We start from the raw sequence: 18,455 nt of genomic DNA on the forward strand, positions 1-18,455 counted from the left end.
AAAACACAGAAGACATGCAAATATTCCATTTACGTGTTATCTCTGTTTTGGATCCACTCCTGTTTTTTTTTGTCTTTAACAATACTGATGGATTACTGACCAAATGCTGACAGAGTGAAGGTGTATGCTCCACAGACAGGATCGATTTTTTGGGGGTTATTGTTCTGACGGATCAGAGGAAGGGTAAAATAATCAGTGACATCAACACAAACTTACTGCTGACACCCTCTCCACTCTGTCAGGGGGGCTCTACTTGTATAAGCATTTAATAGAACAGGTTCTGTAGAAATATATGCGAAAACAGTGAATTGGTGTAAAAGGAATGCGCTCTTTAACGCTATAGTAGGATCTTGGGCCTCTGCACGGTTCTTTATACCTGGCACTAACATTGACCTGTAAGGCTGAGTTCACGCTTGAGTTATTTGGTCCGTTTTAGCCCCGTAACTGCCCAAATAAGTGAAGTGTGCAGTGATTCTAAGAGTGACGCCTGTCATCTACCTGTCATACTGACTCACAATATTGTTTCACTACCACAGCAGACTCTTATGCGTGTTACTGCAAGGCACTGTGTTCTACACCACCTATAAAGGCTCTCTGCAGCCAGGAAATAAACGTTTTTAACGCGATTCGCCACAAATAAATTCAGATCGGACCGAATTTTTTCGGAAGATTCTGCGAACTGGCCAAATCGAATTTTGGAGAAATTGGTGCTAGCATGCTTCTGGTTTGCTTTTATATGCCGCCGCTATTGATCTTAATATTTAATCTTTTTTACATTATGTACTAATAAAGTTTTAATTATATTTACTAAGGATGTACTGTGTGTGATTCTATGTTGGAGTGGCAGCTCATCATGCTGTCAAACTTGGAGGAATACTGTGGTGTTGATAGAGAGGTAAGTTGCTACAAGGGGATGGCGTGTATGGATATTGTGTTGTGTCTTCTGGAGCTGTTATTGGCCTGTTTGATAAGTAGGCCTGAAACCTTTTTCATCATTGAGATACTGTACTGAGAGCCAGATAGGCCTAAAGTTCTGCGAAGGTGTATCAAGGTTGGGAGCCATGATTACATAGCTGTCAACAGTCCCATATGTACAGAGACTGTCCCTAATTTTCTGAGACTGTACAAACAAATTTGGTTTGTCCCGCACTGAAAATGAGTGGGCTTAGGTAAACCATGCCCATAATTGAGTGTTCCCAGCAGGGGCATAGAAATCACTGGGCCCCATAGCAAGAATCTAAATTGGGCCCCTATGCCCCATTCATAGCCCCTCCCACTACCCTTCCCTAACCAGTATATACAGCAGTGTACTGATATGTGAGGTATGAGGTATAAATTACAGCTTGTACCTCACATATTAGTACACTGTACTATATATCTAACACACTGCATTTATTATACCTTGTACCTCATATGTTAGTACACTGTTGTATATACTATATATCTTAACACACTGCATTTATTCTACCTTGTACTTCATATATCAGTACTCGTATATAATATATATCTGTACACACTGCATCTATCATACCTTGTACCTCACATATATAAATGTGTGTGTGTGTCTGTGTGTGTGTCAGTGTGTATATATACACTAACACATATATAGTATATATACCATACAGACCAAAAGTTTGGACACACCTTCTCATTCAAAGAGTTTTCTTTATTTTCATGACTATGAAAATTGTAGATTCACACTGAAGGCATCAAAACTATGAATTAACACATGTGAAATTATATACATAACAAAAAAGTGTGAAACAACTGAAAATATGTCATATTCTATGTTCTTCAAAGTAGCCACCTTTTGCTTTGATTACTGCTTTGCACACTCTTGGCATTCTCTTGATGAGCTTCAAGAGGTAGTCACCTGAAATGGTCTTCCAACAGTCTTGAAGGAGTTCCCAGAGATGCTTAGCACTTGTTGACCCTTTTGCCTTCACTCTGCGGTCCAGTTCACCCCAAACATCTCGATTGGATTCAGGTCCGGTGACTGTGGAGGCCAGGTCATCTGGCGCAGAACCCCATCACTCTCCTTCATGGTCAAATAGCCCTTACACAGCCTGGCGGTGTGTTTGGGGTCATTGTCCTGTTGAAAAATGAATGATGGTCCAACTAAACGCAAACCGGATGGACTAACATGCCGCTGCAAGATGCTGGTTCAGTATGCCTTCAATTTTTAATAAATCCCCAACAGTGTCACCAGCAAAGCACCCCCACACCATCACACCTCCTCTTCCATGCTTCACGGTGAGAACCAGGCATGTAGAGTCCATCCGTTCACCTTTTCTGCGTCGCACAAAGACACGGTGGTGGGAACCAAAGATCTCAAATTTGGACTCATCAGACCAAAGCACAGATTTCCACTGGTCTAATGGCCATTCCTTGTGTTCTTTAGCCCAAACAAGTCTCTTCTGCTTGTTGGCTGTCCTTAGCAGTGGTTTCCTAGCAGATATTCTACCATGAAGGCCTGATTCACACAGTCTCCTCTTAATAGTTGTTCTAGAGATGAGTCTGCTACTAGAACTCTGTGTGGCATTGACCTAGTCTCTAATCTGAGCTGCTGTTAACCTGCGATTTTTGAGGCTGGTAACTCGGATGAACTTATCCTCCGCAGCAGAGGTGACTCTTGGTCTTCCTTTCCTGGGCGGTCCACATGTGAGCCAGTTTCTTTGTAGCGCTTGATGGTTTTTGTGACTGCACTTGGGGACACTTTCAAAGTTTTCCCAATTTTTCGGACTGACTGACCTTCATTTCTTAAAGTAATAATGGCCACTCGTTTTTCTTTACTTAGCTGCTTTTTTCTTGCCATAATACAAATTTTAACAGTCTATTCAGTAGGACTATCAGCTGTGTATCCACCTGACTTCTCCACAACGCAACTGATGGTCCCAACCCCATTTATAAGGCAAGAAATCCCACTTATTAAATCTGACAGGGCACACTTGTGAGGTGAATACCATTTCAGGTGACTACCTCTTGAAGCTCATCAAGAGAATGCCAAGAGTGTGCAAAGCAGTAATCAAAGCAAAAGGTGGCTACTTTGAAGAACCTAGAATATGACATATTTTCAGTTGTTTCACACTTTTTTGCTATGTATATAATTTCACATGTGTTAATTCAATATTTTGATGCCTTCAGTGTGAATTTACAATTTTCATAGTCATGAAAATAAAGAAAACTCTTTGAATGAGAAGGTGTGTCCAAACTTTTGGTCTGTACTGTATATAGTGTACTAATGTGACAAGTACAAGGTATAATAGATGCAGTGTGTACATATACATATTATATACAACAGTGTACTGATATATTTTGGTTATTCTGTGAGGTACATGAGGTATAGTGGTTGTAACTGTCTGAAGTACTATATATATATAATATATATGTGTTTGTGTGTGTGTGTGTGTGTGTGTGTGTGAGATGTGAGTAAAAATAGGGAATAGGGTGCAAATGAAGAGAAAGGCGGAGGACCTCATCTTTCCACTCTATTCTAGTCTCAGTGGAGAGCTCATGGTGCAGTTCTTCTCCAAGCTGTTGGGGGTTGAAGTGATAATGAGCTGTGCAGTTCCTTTACTAGATGTAAAGGACCTGTGATGATGATAATGATGTCATCAATAGTCCTGGCCCATGCCCCTATCTAATACTTGTAAACCTACAAAACCTCTCTGTCTATACTTGACAGCACAACATTCCACCTGGAAAAACATCCAATATCATAGCAAAAAAGCAAGTGGAGATCATATATCCAAAATAATATACATTTTATTATATATTAAAATATGTAGAAAAAGGGGGCAAGATGGAAAGCAGTATACAGAGAAGCGAAGGGCAAAATATACAGCTGGACTGTCATGTAACCCAACAAGGCAATTAGGCACTTAGTGGGTACCAGGTCAAATACTGTGACTCACGGGCACCCAAAGTCTGTATCACTGATGATAAATAGCACCCCAATGGGGGACTATATGGCGTGATACACAATATATGGGAATTCCCGGAATCCAGTCAGTGTCCTAAACGGTCATAGCAGGCTTAATACAATGTATCCGCAGCCTAGTCTATAACACAGTACATATATATAGCCTAAGGGATAACGTAGGCCTAATATGGATATGGTATATAGTAAAATGTGGAATGGTGTCTAATTACATCTAACACAGGACGTGCCTGAAGACATGATGATAGCCCAGAAGGATAAGTGACCCTAAGCGCAAGACCTCGACGTGCGTTACACCTCAGCGGCTTCGTCAGGAGGTATCAGAATGTGAAGTAGCAGGGTATATATACTCGAAATATGAGTGGGAGGGTTTACCTGGGTTACAAACACCTGTGGTCCAACACAGCGGGTGCGGAAGCACCATGATCCACGGAGCCATCTCTCAGAGCGTCCCCGCCAATGCACCGCGCATGCGCGGCGCATGATGACGTTTCGGAGCACGTTAAGATGGCGCTGTGCAGCGCATGCGTGGAACCGCGACCCGGTGGAACGCAGGTGACCCGCAAACACAGGCAGATGGATCCTATTGAAAAAGTGGATGTAACTACATCTCAAGGGGTAGCTGGTGCGATTTAGAAGAAGTACGGAAATCCTGTATATAACAATCAGGGGAGCACCCAGGAATTTTGTCTAGGGGGGGTCCGAAAGGCAAAAAAATGTGGGATGTGTAGTGTGCTGTGCTAATTCAATTTTTCAAAGCCCCCTTTATATTTAAAACTGCAGGGAGGGGGTGTAGTGTGTTGTGCTGATTCTTTTACTTGGCGATCCTAAAAGCTCAGCAGGAAATCAATAATTTTTTGGCCCCGCCCATTATTAAAAGCCCCTCCTACATATAATAGGCCACTCCCAACAAACACTGTACAGCTGACATAGTTGCGGCCTGTCTCTACACACCATATGGAGAGAGGGGGAGGGTCTGTCCTGGCTGCACTGCCTGCTTCACATTATACAATAAACAGCAGACTACAGCCAGAAAGCTCCTCCGCTCTCCTCCCTCCCCAGACCCTGCTCAAGGCCTGTGGCCCCCCCCACCATCTGCCACCCGCCCGTGGACTGCTGCCCCCTTTGGCCGTCCTCACCCAGCTCTGAATCCTCCTTCTGCAAATGGCAGGGGGAGGACCCGGAGCATCTCCTCTCCTACATAGCGCCTCATACCTCTTACATCCAGTGATGTCACCTTTGTTGTAGACGTTCTCTTTCCTCATCTTCTCCATTCAGACCAGACCGCCATGATGATTTTTCAGCCATCTCCCGTCTCTGCAGAGATTAACAAACAGACATTAGTTTCCCACATTTCCATCATCTTCACATCTTCTGAACACCCTTTCCTGCCACCCCCAATACTGTGCCCGCTGTGCCCCCAATACTATACTGCAGAAACAGTCCCCCTGGAAATACTACTACCACACAGATAGTGCCCCCTTCAACAATTATTGGCACACAGTGCTCTAAAAAAATAACTGCGCCCAGACACTAATAGTATAAAGATAATGTCCCCCAAAAATTATTGTGCTAAGCTGAAACGTGGCAGGGTGCCCCCAAAGTAACAGGGCTCCCCAAAATAGAAATAATTCTCTGCCAGAGCACACTTAGTAGTAATAATGCCCCTATAGTGCCCATACTAGTAATCATGTTCCTCATAGCCCCCCAGTATTAGCAAAGCTCCGCATAATACCTCCTAGTACTAATAATTCTCCCTACAATATGACAGTACATGAAATACCCCCGCTTAGTGCCCGCTGTTGAGCTAATGTCCCCATAATGTATGCCAGTATAAAATACCCCTATATAGTGCCCCAGTAAATGCCCTCATAGTGCTTCCTCTCCCCCTTCCCCATAGTGTCCCCCATAATATGCCAGTAAAAAATGCCCCTTCTAAGTGCCACCATATGCCCCAATAGTGCTCCTCTCCCCCATAGTGCCTACCATAATGTGCCAGTAAAAAATGCCCCCTTAGTGCCACCAGATGCCATAATGCCCCCATAATGTGCCAATAAGAATAAAGGCCCCTTTAGAGCCCCCACTTCCCCTTAGTGCCCCCAAATAATGCCCCTATAGTGCCACCAGATGCCCCATAGTGCTCCTCTCCCCCATAATGTGCCAGTAAGAAGTGCCACCCAAAAAAAAAGTACCACCAGATGCTCCATAGTGCCGTTCTCCCCTTTAGTGCCCCCATAGTGCCAGCTCCCCTTTAGTGCCCCCATAGTGCCGTTCTCCCCTTTTGTGCCCCCATAGTGCCAGCTCCCCTTTAGTGCCCCCATAGTGCTGTTCTCCCCTTTAGTACCCCCATAGTGCCAGCTCCCATTTAGTGACCCTGCCCCCATAGTGCCGTTCTCCCCTTTAGTGCCCCCATAGTGCCAGCTCCCCTTTAGTGCCCCCATAGTGCCTTTCTCCCCTTTAGTGCCCCCATAGTGCCGTTCTCCCCTTTAGTGCCCCCATAGTGCCAGCTCCCCTTTAGTGCCCCCATAGTGCCGTTCTCCCCTTTAGTGCCCCCATAGTGCCAGCTCCCCTTTAGTGCCCCCATAGTGCTGTTCTCCCCTTTAGTGCCCCCATAGTGCCAGCTCCCCTTTAGTGCCCCTGCCCCCATAGTGCCGTTCTCCCCTTTAGTGCCCCCATAGTGCCAGCTCCCCTTTAGTGCCCCCATAGTGCCTTTCTCCCCTTTAGTGCCCCCATAGTGCCGTTCTCCCCTTTAGTGCCCCCATAGTGCCAGCTCCCCTTTAGTGCCCCCATAGTGCCGTTCTCCCCTTTAGTGCCCCCATAGTGCCAGCTCCCCTTTAGTGCCCCCATAGTGCCGTTCTCCCCTTTTGTGCCCCCATAGTGCCGTTCTCCCCTTTTGTGCCCCCATAGTGCCAGCTCCCCTTTAGTGCCCCCATAGTGCCGTTCTCCCCTTTAGTGCCCCCATAGTGCCAGCTCCCCTTCAGTGCCCCCATAGTGCCGTTCTCCCCTTTTGTGCCCCCATAGTGCCGTTCTCCCCTTTAGAGCCCCCATAGTGCCAGCTCCCCTTTAGTGCCCCCATAGTGCCGTTCTCCCCTTTAGTGCCCCCATAGTGCCAGCTCCCCTTTAGTGCCCCCATAGTGCCGTTCTCCCCTTTAGTGCCCCCATAGTGCCAGCTCCCCTTTAGTGCCCCCATAGTGCCAGCTCCCCTTTAGTGCCCCTATAGTGCCGTTCTCCCCTTTAGTGCCCCCATAGTGCCAGCTCTCCTTTAGTGCCCCCATAGTGCCAGCTCCCCTTTGGTGCCCCCATAGTGCCGTTCTCCCCTTTAGTGCCCCCATAGTGCCAGCTCTCCTTTAGTGCCCCCATAGTGCCAGCTCCCCTTTGGTGCCCCCATAGTGCCAGCTCCCCTTTGGTGCCCCCATAGTGCCAGCTCCCCTTTGGTGCCCCCATAGTGCCAGCTCCCCCCCTCCAAAAAAACAACAACAAAAAATACACTGATACTTACCTCCAGCAGCCTCTTCCGGTCTGTGTCCCTGCTGTGTGCTGCCCGGCTCAGGCAGCGCGATGATGACGTCATCGCGCTGCTAGAGCCGGCCTCTGATAGACTGCAGGCATTAGTGCCTGCGGCCTATCAGAAGAACAGGGGAGGGACACGCCTCTCCCTCCCCTGCTCTGCCGCAGCACAGGCATCTATATCGCTGTCCTAAGGACAGCGATATAGATGCATTAGATATGGAGATGAGCGCTTCCACAATGGAAGCGCTCATCTCCTACGGCCCCCCACCACCGCCGCCGCAAATGCCCGCAATTTACATCCAGGGCCGCGCCGCCTGTGGTGCGGCCCTGGAGGATGAAAAAAAAAATTTGGGCTGGTTGTTCTAGGGGGGGTCCAGACCCGCTGGACCCCCCCTGTAGGTGCGCCACTGATAACAATCATCCATATTAGGCCTACGATGATCACATATTTGTAGGTGCTGTTATTTGCATGTTAAAATATGACAGTAACATATCTCTAAATACACTATACATAAATACATATTATGAAGTACTTTGACCCATGACACGTCCTATCAGGTGGTACAGGACAGCCAATTGAGACTTTTCAGCACATGGACACCCCCCTACCTTATAAATAAACCTGATCTGGCCGCCATTTTACATTCAGTGTTTTGCCAGTGTAGGGAGAGGTTGCTGTGTGGAGCAGGGACAGGCTGTTAGGGACATAAATCGCTAGTTAATAGGGCCACAAAAGTAATTTTAAGGACTGGTATAGGTGTGCTATCGATAGGTGTGATACACAGAGGGGTGCGATATACTTATAATATACTTTTATAATGGGTCAAAAACACATAAATCTATATAGTGATCACCTAGAAGTCAGGGGCCTAGGGGCTAGGGCTTACTAGGGCCATTTTTATATTTTTATATAGGGTAAGGCTCCGGACGGGGTCGCTCTTATCAGGGCAGGTGGTCTGTGGTTAGGCTATCAGGACCAGAATAGCACAGGGACAGTTCTTTGCCCACCCTGTCCTCCAATACCACATCATCATCTAGCCCAGGGATAGATGTTTTTTGCTTTCCCTCCGGGATTCATGGATGTGCACTGGAACCCCCCGGATTGTGGTTGGACATATGGTTTCTGATTTGGTGCCGCCGAGCACCTGATTTAGTGCCGCCGAGCACTTGTTATTGCCTACCACATCTATGCTTTTTACTTAACTTTAATAATTTAATTTATTTTCATTTTGAGGGACATCTTTCCCATTCACACATCCGCAAAATGGGTCCGCATCCATTCTGCAATTTTGCGGAACGGGTGCAGACCCATTCATTTTCAATGGGGCCGGAATGTGCTGTCCGCAACCGCATTTGCGGATCCGCACTTCCACATCCGTGCTTCTGTTTCCGCCAAAAAATAGAACATGTCCTATTCTTGTCCGCAATCTCAGACAAGATTAGGCATTTTCTATTATAGTGCCGGAGATGTGCGGTCTGCAAATTGCGGAATGCACATTGCCAGTGTCCGTGTTTTGCTGGACACTTACGGACGGGTGAATGGACCCTCATAGTAACATTATTAAAGGTTACGTTTTATCTTTATGTATATTCTAATAGATTGCCTTCCTTGTACAATGTTATAATATACTTTCTATGTTAGAAAGTATATATAGTACATTTGTATTGTGCGGCAGTTGTCTGCGGTTCTGCTGCAATACTGCAGGTATATAGAGGGACAAGCGTTATTGGAACAAATAATTTCTACTGGTGTATTATACCAGTCGCCCCCCAAAAAAACTGATTGAAGCGGGGTGTTCTATACCAATATACTTTCTTTATAGTGCATTTGGGTACTGTATAGGGAATTTGCGCATGCGTGTAGGCAAAAATTATATTGCCGATATTTCGCATTGTAAAAAATAATGAATGGAGATCGCAAATTCGAATAATACATCTGGTATGTCACTGTCCATGTTGTGGGACTATTTGTGCACTTCTAGTAATATTTCTTGGCAGCAAATATGAGTTGAAGGTTTTTCAGGTTCGCCTGCCATTAAAATGAATGGGACCCGCCGCAAACTTGTGGTTCACGAACATTTGATCGTGTTCGCGTGATCGCAAACCGTCCTGGCAGATGTTCGTCCATCACTATTCCTCAGTGCTTTACAGACATTCGCATCAAGCTATCCCCAACTGAGCTCTCAATCTAAGTTCCCTATCAGTATGTTTTTGGAGTGTGGGAGAAAACTCATGCAGATGTTGTCCTTTGTCAACTTCGAACTTAGGACCTTATCGTTGCAAGGCACCAGTGCAAACCCCTGAGCCACCGTGCTGCACCCCATCTGTGTGCTATGTATTGTACTCAGCATAGCTATGTATGGTGTAGGCACAGCCAGGGTTAACTAATCCTGGCCCAGCTGTCTTAGGGGCTTATGGTGTTGGGCTGGCTCCAGTCATAGCTCTAGAGTGTTCTAGGGAGACAGAAGGAGGGCTTGAAGAGGGAGGAAGTGAACAGCATGTGCTCCTCTCCTCAGGTCAAAAACCTGCAAAATTTCAGAAACTCACAGTTCTCTGCATGTTCTTGGAGAAAGAAAGGAGAAACATCTAGAAGATAGATAATCTGAATGGCTGAGAAAGGAGTCGGTCCACATGGTCACCTGGTACTGTAACCAGCTATTCCAGACTTTGCTGTCATGGAGGGATAACACACACTTGGACACGAAATGACCAATCATTTGGACCTGCACGCCACAATTGCAGGCATTTTTGTAAGAATATAGTGGCCAGACAGAGATTCTACTGAGAGAGACTTTAGCAAGATAGTGTTTAATTGAGGATCAAGGGACGTATTTGTCCCATGTTTTTAATTGCCTGTATCGTCTGATTAAGAACTCAAAATACTTTTTTTTTTGTTTGAGTAAAAATATAAGTTCTTATCAACAAATGGATCTAGCTTTTTGCCAGTTATTTCATGAAATGGCTTAGTTACAGCAACTGAAGTGGACGAACTTCAGTTGCCGTGACAAAAAAATTTAGCTTCTTTTGGCCTTCCATTAAAAGTAACCAAAATAGTCACATTTATCCCGTGTCATAACTCCTCCCCCAAAAATGACACAAGTGTGGAAATGGTTTTATTTATTGTTCAAATACATTCTTAAATGGAAAAAAATATAATTATTTTTATATTGATGACGGTAATCTTATGGTCCTCAAAGGGTTAAAGAGGTCCATAACTTTCAGGGTTGCCAAATGGCATACATTGTTACCTGGGAGGGGTACAGATGAATGTACAGATGAAGCTGTGTTTCCTTGTTTTTGGTTTTGCTACAACTCCTATTTTGCGGTACAATAAAAAGAGAAGTTTATTCTGTTTAAAGCTGGCCTGGGTTACTGACTCCAACATCACTACATGCTGGTCATTGCACTACTAAACCTCCTGCCAGGAACCCATACAATCATGTAAGGTCACCCCAAACTACCATCAGGCAGGACCCCTAACTGCAGGGAGAAGGTGCACCCTCCTCTCATTGCAGCGGCCCTAGGGAGCAACAGCCTGAGGGAATGCACTGTTACAAATCTTATAGTCGGAGACACTACCACTCCCATCCTCTGCTCCAGCTCCTCACATACTCGCTGCATTTCCTGCTTAAAAAAAGGGATCTTATAGTCCAAAAAATACTGTAATCTTTCCAAGTACATCTTTCTCTGTATTTCTATTTATCAATATATGGCCATGTTCACATACTTTTGGAATATTACTGTTTGTTAATCTTGCTATTGATCCTTGTATCAACATAGCTTAACAAATATCAGCAAAGAGTATGTGTCAGTCACAAGGCTCTGTACTTTTATTTACCCAGCTAAGTATCCTTAGCTGTCAAGGCTGGATGACCAAAAGAAAAATCTGTCTGTGCAGGACAAGACTGAAGGATTAGTGTCTGGGATACAGATATAGGCTGCAAAGCAGTTGATGTGTTGTCTAGTCCCTTGGTGTGCTCATGACTCCTGTCACTAATGTATGTCTGCTTTAAAATTAAGTCTGGTCAAAGAAAAGTAATTACAAGGCCTCAGTACTAAGAAACTTGTATAAATTAAAATTATGTAAAGTTAGCGTTCCATTGTTTACTGTGGTTTTACCAAATCTCCGGAGTCTGATGTTACTGTGGTAACATACTGCTCTAGGCTTGGAGAAGACATCTATTTGATTGCTCTAGCGTATTAAGGGCGCCATAATATACTTGCTTATTGATTTTTCTCCACCTGTGTTTATCCTTCCATGATTGGTGCACTGGATTGAGTTACAGTTCATGGCAGGTTATCATGATATGACCAAGATTTTTTTTTTTGTCTTGTCTATCTAAAAAGCAGTCTGTATATAGAAATTGAGCCAAAAGTTATGCAAATTCACACATCTAGGTTTAGTGAAAGTACCTGCAACTAGTGTGAAAAGGGGAGTGACTTACTGGAGAAAGGGTGTGGGCTAAGATGCATTGTTTTGCACCAAAATTGCACCAAAATTCTGGCATAAAATTCAGTCTCAAAGTAAACCAACCAAAAGTTGGTATAGAGTGAGACAAAAGTGCCCAGACATGCATCAAATGTATCATCCAGCCTGAGCCACTTTGATAAATTTGGATGTTCTTTAGACAGCCTTTGTATGGTTACGCCATCTACAGGCTTAGTAAATCTGCCCCCTTCAGTCTTGCCCCTTTATAACCATTTGCTTTGTGATGAGTCTAACTGTTCAAATTCTGGCCAATAAGTCATAAATAAGCAAAGGTTATGGAGGTGACCATTGGGTCAATTGATGCTCTTCTAGTATCTCAGAACATTCTTTTATGAATTTAGTTGAACTTAGAGAGATTATTAATACTATCAGAGTGGATCATCCATATACATATAAGTACTGGTGGCAGGTGCAAAAGGAATCTTCAGAAAACAAGGACGTTTCAGGGGAGGGCATTACATTATGCAATGGAGTCTCAAGTGCTTGGAGCAATGAGTTTCTTTGTACAAGAGGGGGTGGACTTCACAAAGGAGGTAGGAATGTCTGCACAGGAGGGTGAATGTTCTGTATGGAAAGGGAGTATGAGTAGAAAGAAGGATTATCTGTGCCTATGGAGGAAGAAGTGTCTGGCATTTTTAATGCTACTTCAGACTTCTGATAGTGACCACAGGGTGGCCTGGAACTACAATAGATACTGCAGCCTAAAATGTTATTGTAGGGATGTTCCCTCAGCTACATGGATTAATTCCAACAGTATTAGGAAATTAGTATTTGAGCATTCCCCTTATGTACAGAGGCAGTAAACTTTCACTTGATATGGCATGTGATAAGTTAACTGTAAAGTTAAATGTCAAGTTAAAGTTTGCGACATCTGTATTCTTAAAGGTGAGTTTAGTTTAAAAACTAACGATGGGCCTATTAATATAAAGTATACACCCTTTGAGAAAGCTTACACAAAACGCGCGTCGGGGCTGTGGATCACTATTCTGGTATTTATGTGATTGCCTATTTATTATACCGTTCATTATATTGTCCATTTACATTGTATCTTGCACTTTGCACTTTATATATATATGTATTGTATCTGGCTCCAGTATCTTGTTCACGGCTTTTGATTAGGTCTTTGCATCACATTCCCAGTTTGGGTATTGATTAACTATTTAGCACTTCTTTGACCTATTCATTAATTGTTCTAGTATATTGTCCAGATTGTGATCCCTGTATCCATCCTGTGTGTCTTTCATCCACCATTGTATTGTTTGTCATTGTATTTTATCTGATTTTCTTTTTGGTACATTAATAAAGTTTATATATATTGCTAGCTGTGCTATGCCTTTTTCTCCTTTTGGCGCCTATTAATATAAAGTAGAGCCTCTGAGTACAGTTTAGTCCTCAAGCTTTTTCCAATATCATAGTACTGGTACTAGAAGTTGGAATGACTTAATGATGTAGCTATCTTGTACATATAGGGCACTGAATGCTAGATCAAAGTAGAATTAGTTGTAGAAGTAGAATTAGTTGTAAAAGTAGAATTAGTTGAATAAGTTACACTTTACCAGTCACATAGGATAACATGAATAATAGGTAACCTGTCAAGGAGCAATTTGAGAAGAGAACCATTAACTGAGCCTGCAGATGATAATGTCACTTGCTCCCTCTATGATACAAGGGGCTAGGGGGCTGTGACAGCAGGAGCTGTAGGCGAGTTCCAAGTCTGATCCCTGGTTCAGCTGTCACACTACATACTGGGAGACAAGAAACCTCTGCTAGCTGAACAGCTGTCTTCCTTAATGGATTGCCCAGTTCATTGCTTCCAGACACCATTTTTTGTCTTCAGAACTCAAATCTGCTTTGCACACTTCAGTGTGGGTTCTAATTCCAGCTTGCCTAGAGCGATGAAGACAGCGCTCAAATTGAATACCTCATTCAGCATAAATGGGCACAAAAATAGCATTGTCCCCACCATGCTCTTTTTACACAATTGAACAATCCGGGGAGATCTTAATAATAGATTACAGTCCAGCCGCTAGACGTGACGTGAGATTTCAAAAGCGATGCATAATTTCACAGGGCTGATCTGCAGTGTCGGCCACAATGTTCAGAGAAGGACCATACCATGATTCATCAAAGCATGCTACAAACTCTGCATTAAACATGATGCAGGAAAAAAGGCTACGGATGAGTGCCCAAAATGTGTGTGTAAGTAACTAATATGCATATGAGAGGGTTTCTTATCTCCATAATCTCTCTGCAGTGATGGGAGCTGGGGGGGAAGGGGGGGAGAGTACCGCCAAGGTTAGCATTCTGCTTTGTAGAACAATAGGAGCATGTGGTGCCTTTCATGGGATTAATGCCAGTTTCTTGCTGCAGGTGCACATGTAGTGTGACCACAGGAGGGAAGCAATAACCGACATCCTTTCCTATTCAATTCACAGTCAAAAGAGTGTTTGTAATTTAGTAGTTAGACTGCTAAGCCCGGCCCATATGGTAGCCACTTGGCACAGAAAATCAAGCTTTACAGTAGGGAAGCCAGCATGCTCCCTGACTATTCATCAATAAAGTCTACATTGATATATATTCTCTGCCATCTTTGATTCTGAACAACAAAGAACGAGGAACCCTAGGACATCTATTTTGTCTAATTGCTAAACAACATGCTATCTACCAAGCAGGAGCATGTTGTATTCGGAAATTCTGCTAATTTAGAGTTACACGGTATGTCTATCCATCAGGTATGTCTTACTATAAATCCCACTGTAATAAAAATCCACATTACTGACAGCCACAGTGGCTGCTGGTGGACATATTAGTTCCTTTAAATTAATGTACAAAGAACTTTTGTGCAATAATGTCATGTCACCAAAGTGGGCGTGCAAATCTGAGACATAAAACCAGGTTCATGGTGATTCCACCATAGCCCTTATAAATATTATTTTAGTGCTCCTATTTCCAAAGAAGACATTTAAAGAAGACTCGTAACTAGTGTTGAACGAATCGAAGTGTTCGAAGTGGACTTCAATCAGAATTTCAGGGAAAATTAGATTCACCACAAAGCTGAATTTCCTTGTGCTTCATGGTAACAATGAAACGGGGTAAAAACATGGCCGTCTCCTCCTCCCTGTACCGATGGTATGGATTAGTATACAGGGCAGGACACTAGAATGGATGGTTTAGCTGGAAACGGAGCAGCCCACCGGGAAAAAAATAAGTGGGAGGACATCTCCTCAACATGCCCTATAGTGCCAGTTACTTAAATTGTAATGTCAGGACCAGTGAAAGGTCCTCTATAATGTATACGCTGTTTTGCAGGACTTGCAGAATGGAAATGCATCATGTACTATGCTTTTGCAAACTTTTTTCCCAACTATTATGTTAAATGTAGGGCAAAAACGTGATGTGAACCCAGCCTAAGAGTGCTTGAGAAGAACATCTATATGGTCATGCGGATTATCACTTTTATGTCTTTGTATGTTTTGTCTGCTTTAAATTCATGAGCTCATTTTCAAACTGAGCGATGTCACTCACATAGGCGGAGCATGCAAACTGGATTCACGAAAAGCAGGTTCACTGGGGAAATACAGGAGTTGTTGTCTTGTATGTAAGTAAACAGCAACCCATTTACAATCACCCCATAATCAGAAGCCCCAATTTCCTTCTATTTTGTGGTCTTGGTTTAAGAAAACACCCATTGCCTCAATTACACATTTCAAGATCCCAGCTTATAAATGCCTCCGAACCACATAGATAGAGCATTATCATAAACTCATTACAAGCCAGCAAATAAGCTAAGAGGGAATAATCAGAAACAAATGCATCTGCTTCATAGAACTGTAGCACCGAAGACGTATGAGACACAGGTCTGCTCTGATTCATCATATAGAAAGCAAAGAAAATGATGAACTTACATATTGATCCAGAGCCTATGTGCTTGTGGTAGACTTCTTTGTAAAAGCCAGCAAATCCATCTAGTGTATGGATGGCAAGCAGTATAGGATTATAGAGAATGCAATGACAATGCACATATAGCACTCAGCCACCAAGTAAGGAGGACAAAGAGGATATGAGTCACCTAGATGCAACACACAATCAGAGTAGTCATGAGTAATCTAAAGGATACACCACATCTGCTTACACATGAAAAGATACGCTAGCTGGTTGGACTCTACAGGGTTTTTTTGTTTTTAGGAAAAATGTTATTGTTTGTGTATAAGAGGTGGTACCACCATATACAAGAAAGATAGATTCTCAGTTCTTACAGGATCCCCATGACAGAGGGTTTTTGTATTGTGCATTTTTATTACTACTTTTAACAAGAATAATATTATGAACCTGAACAATAGACATATGTAAAGAATAGGGTACACCATAGCAAAGGTCACATTTTTCAACTGCTTGAGGTTTGGATGCTATCCTGAATGCAGGAAAGGTCTCCAAGGATGGGCACCACCACACAGGTAACCAGTTGATGTAGAGCTGTTATCACTTGACATCAAGAAAAGGTCAAAAATAAACTTTCTCCTGGTTTTAGGTTAACACTATTTTACAGATTCCAAGACAGGTGGCCCAGTGATTGTCATCTTCTGTTTCAAGGTACCTGTTGAAAGGAAGAGTGGTATGACCAGTGGGGAGGCCTTGTTCCTTGCCTAGCTTATAGTAATGGAGGGGGGTTTAGGAAAAAGGTTTTACGGGTTCACATTTAAATGAATTGAAATTATTTACATTCTCAGGTGAGCCAATAACAACCCCATGAGCTGATTTTGTTATCCTTAGGCCCTTGACCATCATCCACCTCAATTTCCAACAGACAGTCTATATCCTAAGACTCTATGGGGAAAATGAATCAAGCTTCTATGCCAGAAATTGGTGTAGAAAAGCCACAAATTTAGCTGCAAGAGTAGTTCCACTTTTATTAAAATTGGGTGGGAGGTTTGCCCTGCAGAACCTCCAACGCCTTTATAACTACATGTGTGCAAGAAAACTGGTGACCATTAACACCAGAAATCTACACTGGCTTCTTGCCTGTGTTCATTTTACTTTCTGGAGCACGGAAATGACAATATTGGTAAGAGGATGTCTCTTAAAAATTTTGGTTTAGAGTCTGTACTATAGTACAAAGAAGCCATTCTGCTGGAACATGCAAATAGTTTTTTGTCAGATTCAAATGGATTCCAAAAAAGCCCTCATGATTTCCTCATAATATCTAACGGCATGCAGTAGAGGTTATAAAGAGTTCTGTGTATGAGCCCTAAAGGACTAATTAAGGACAAGTTTAGATCCCTCTTGATCTACCCTTTAAAACAAAGTTCCATGATAATGGTCCACATTGTTCCCTTATTTCTTAGCATAATAAAGGTCCTTGTTACAAACAGTAGTCCTTCGTGTTTTTAGCTATATTCATTCATCCATGGGTGCCTTTTTTTTATGTTAGAAAATCATCCAATAAATTAATGGTGTTATATCTTAGGCTACTTTCACACCTGCGCTTTCCCTTTCCGTTATTGAGATCTGTCATAGGATCTCAATAGCGGGGGAAACGCTTCAGTTTTGTCCCCATTCATTGTCAATGGGACAAAACTGAACTGAAGGGAACGGAGTGCACCAGAATGCATTCTGTTCCGTTTCATTGCGTTCCCTGCTCTGCTCTTCCAAAAGGAAGAAAACTAACCCATTCATACCAGCCAAACCAGAGGCTCCTCTAAAAGGAAGAGAAACCTTTCTTGTCAGTATTGAGCATGGCACTGCTTGGCTGATAAGATGCCTTTGAGGGTTATAAGTACTTATAGAAGAGACTTAGCGTGTGCATGGTGACCTACCACAGGCTGTACTCCATGGGAAAATAATGAAACATTGTGCTGGGTCAATACAAATCAAGTTAGCCAACTGTTCTGTGAGTGCTGCAAATATATATAGATATATACTTATCATAAAATACATATAATTATATATATATATATATATATATATTATTTTTTTTTTATTATTATTATTTATTTTTTCCAGTATTCTGAGTATTGAAGTTCCTCAAACGCTCAAAGCACCAGAGTATATATTAGGAAATTTGACCTTTTGGGATGCAGCAGTCTTTTCTCTTTTCTGATTGATGACAAGATATGTAACAGGAACAGTGTAATGATGTCAAGAGGGGAACTGAGGCAAGACTTCAAAGGCCAGCAGTTATATAGCAGAAGTAACAAGGTCCCCAGATGTATTAAAGGAAATCTGTCATCCTTTTCATGCTGCCCTATCTGAGGGCAACATAACCTGGTGACAAAGGCCCTGACTGAAAGGCAAGGTAACTTACAACCTCAAGCATGAGCCACGCGTTGGACCTATATTCATAAGCGGCCCCATGGATGATTGACAGCTTGTTTCCTACACTGTGAATAGGAACAAAGCGGTCAATCAGCGACAAGGGCATAGAGTCATGGATATGACAAATATTGCACAGTATTGGACGGACACAGAACTCTGCTTGTGCTCTGAACCGAGAGCAAGGCAGGTGGTATGACTCCGCAA

At 43.1% G+C, this 18,455-nt stretch overlaps 1 long non-coding RNA gene across 1 annotated transcript in view; it reads right to left on the reverse strand.

Moving 5' to 3' along the window:
- LOC122928622 overlaps positions 1 to 15,957 on the reverse strand; it is a 49,223-nt gene extending 33,266 nt beyond the window's left edge. The window contains exon 1 of the long non-coding RNA XR_006387906.1: positions 15,845 to 15,957. This is a non-coding gene — a long non-coding RNA (uncharacterized LOC122928622). The remainder of the gene's footprint in view (positions 1 to 15,844) is intronic.
- Between the last annotated feature and the right edge of the window lie 2,498 nt (positions 15,958 to 18,455).

The sequence above is a fragment of the Bufo gargarizans genome, chromosome 2 (genome assembly GCF_014858855.1).
Source record: "Bufo gargarizans isolate SCDJY-AF-19 chromosome 2, ASM1485885v1, whole genome shotgun sequence".
In the NCBI taxonomy this organism is placed as follows: Eukaryota; Metazoa; Chordata; class Amphibia; order Anura; family Bufonidae; genus Bufo; species Bufo gargarizans.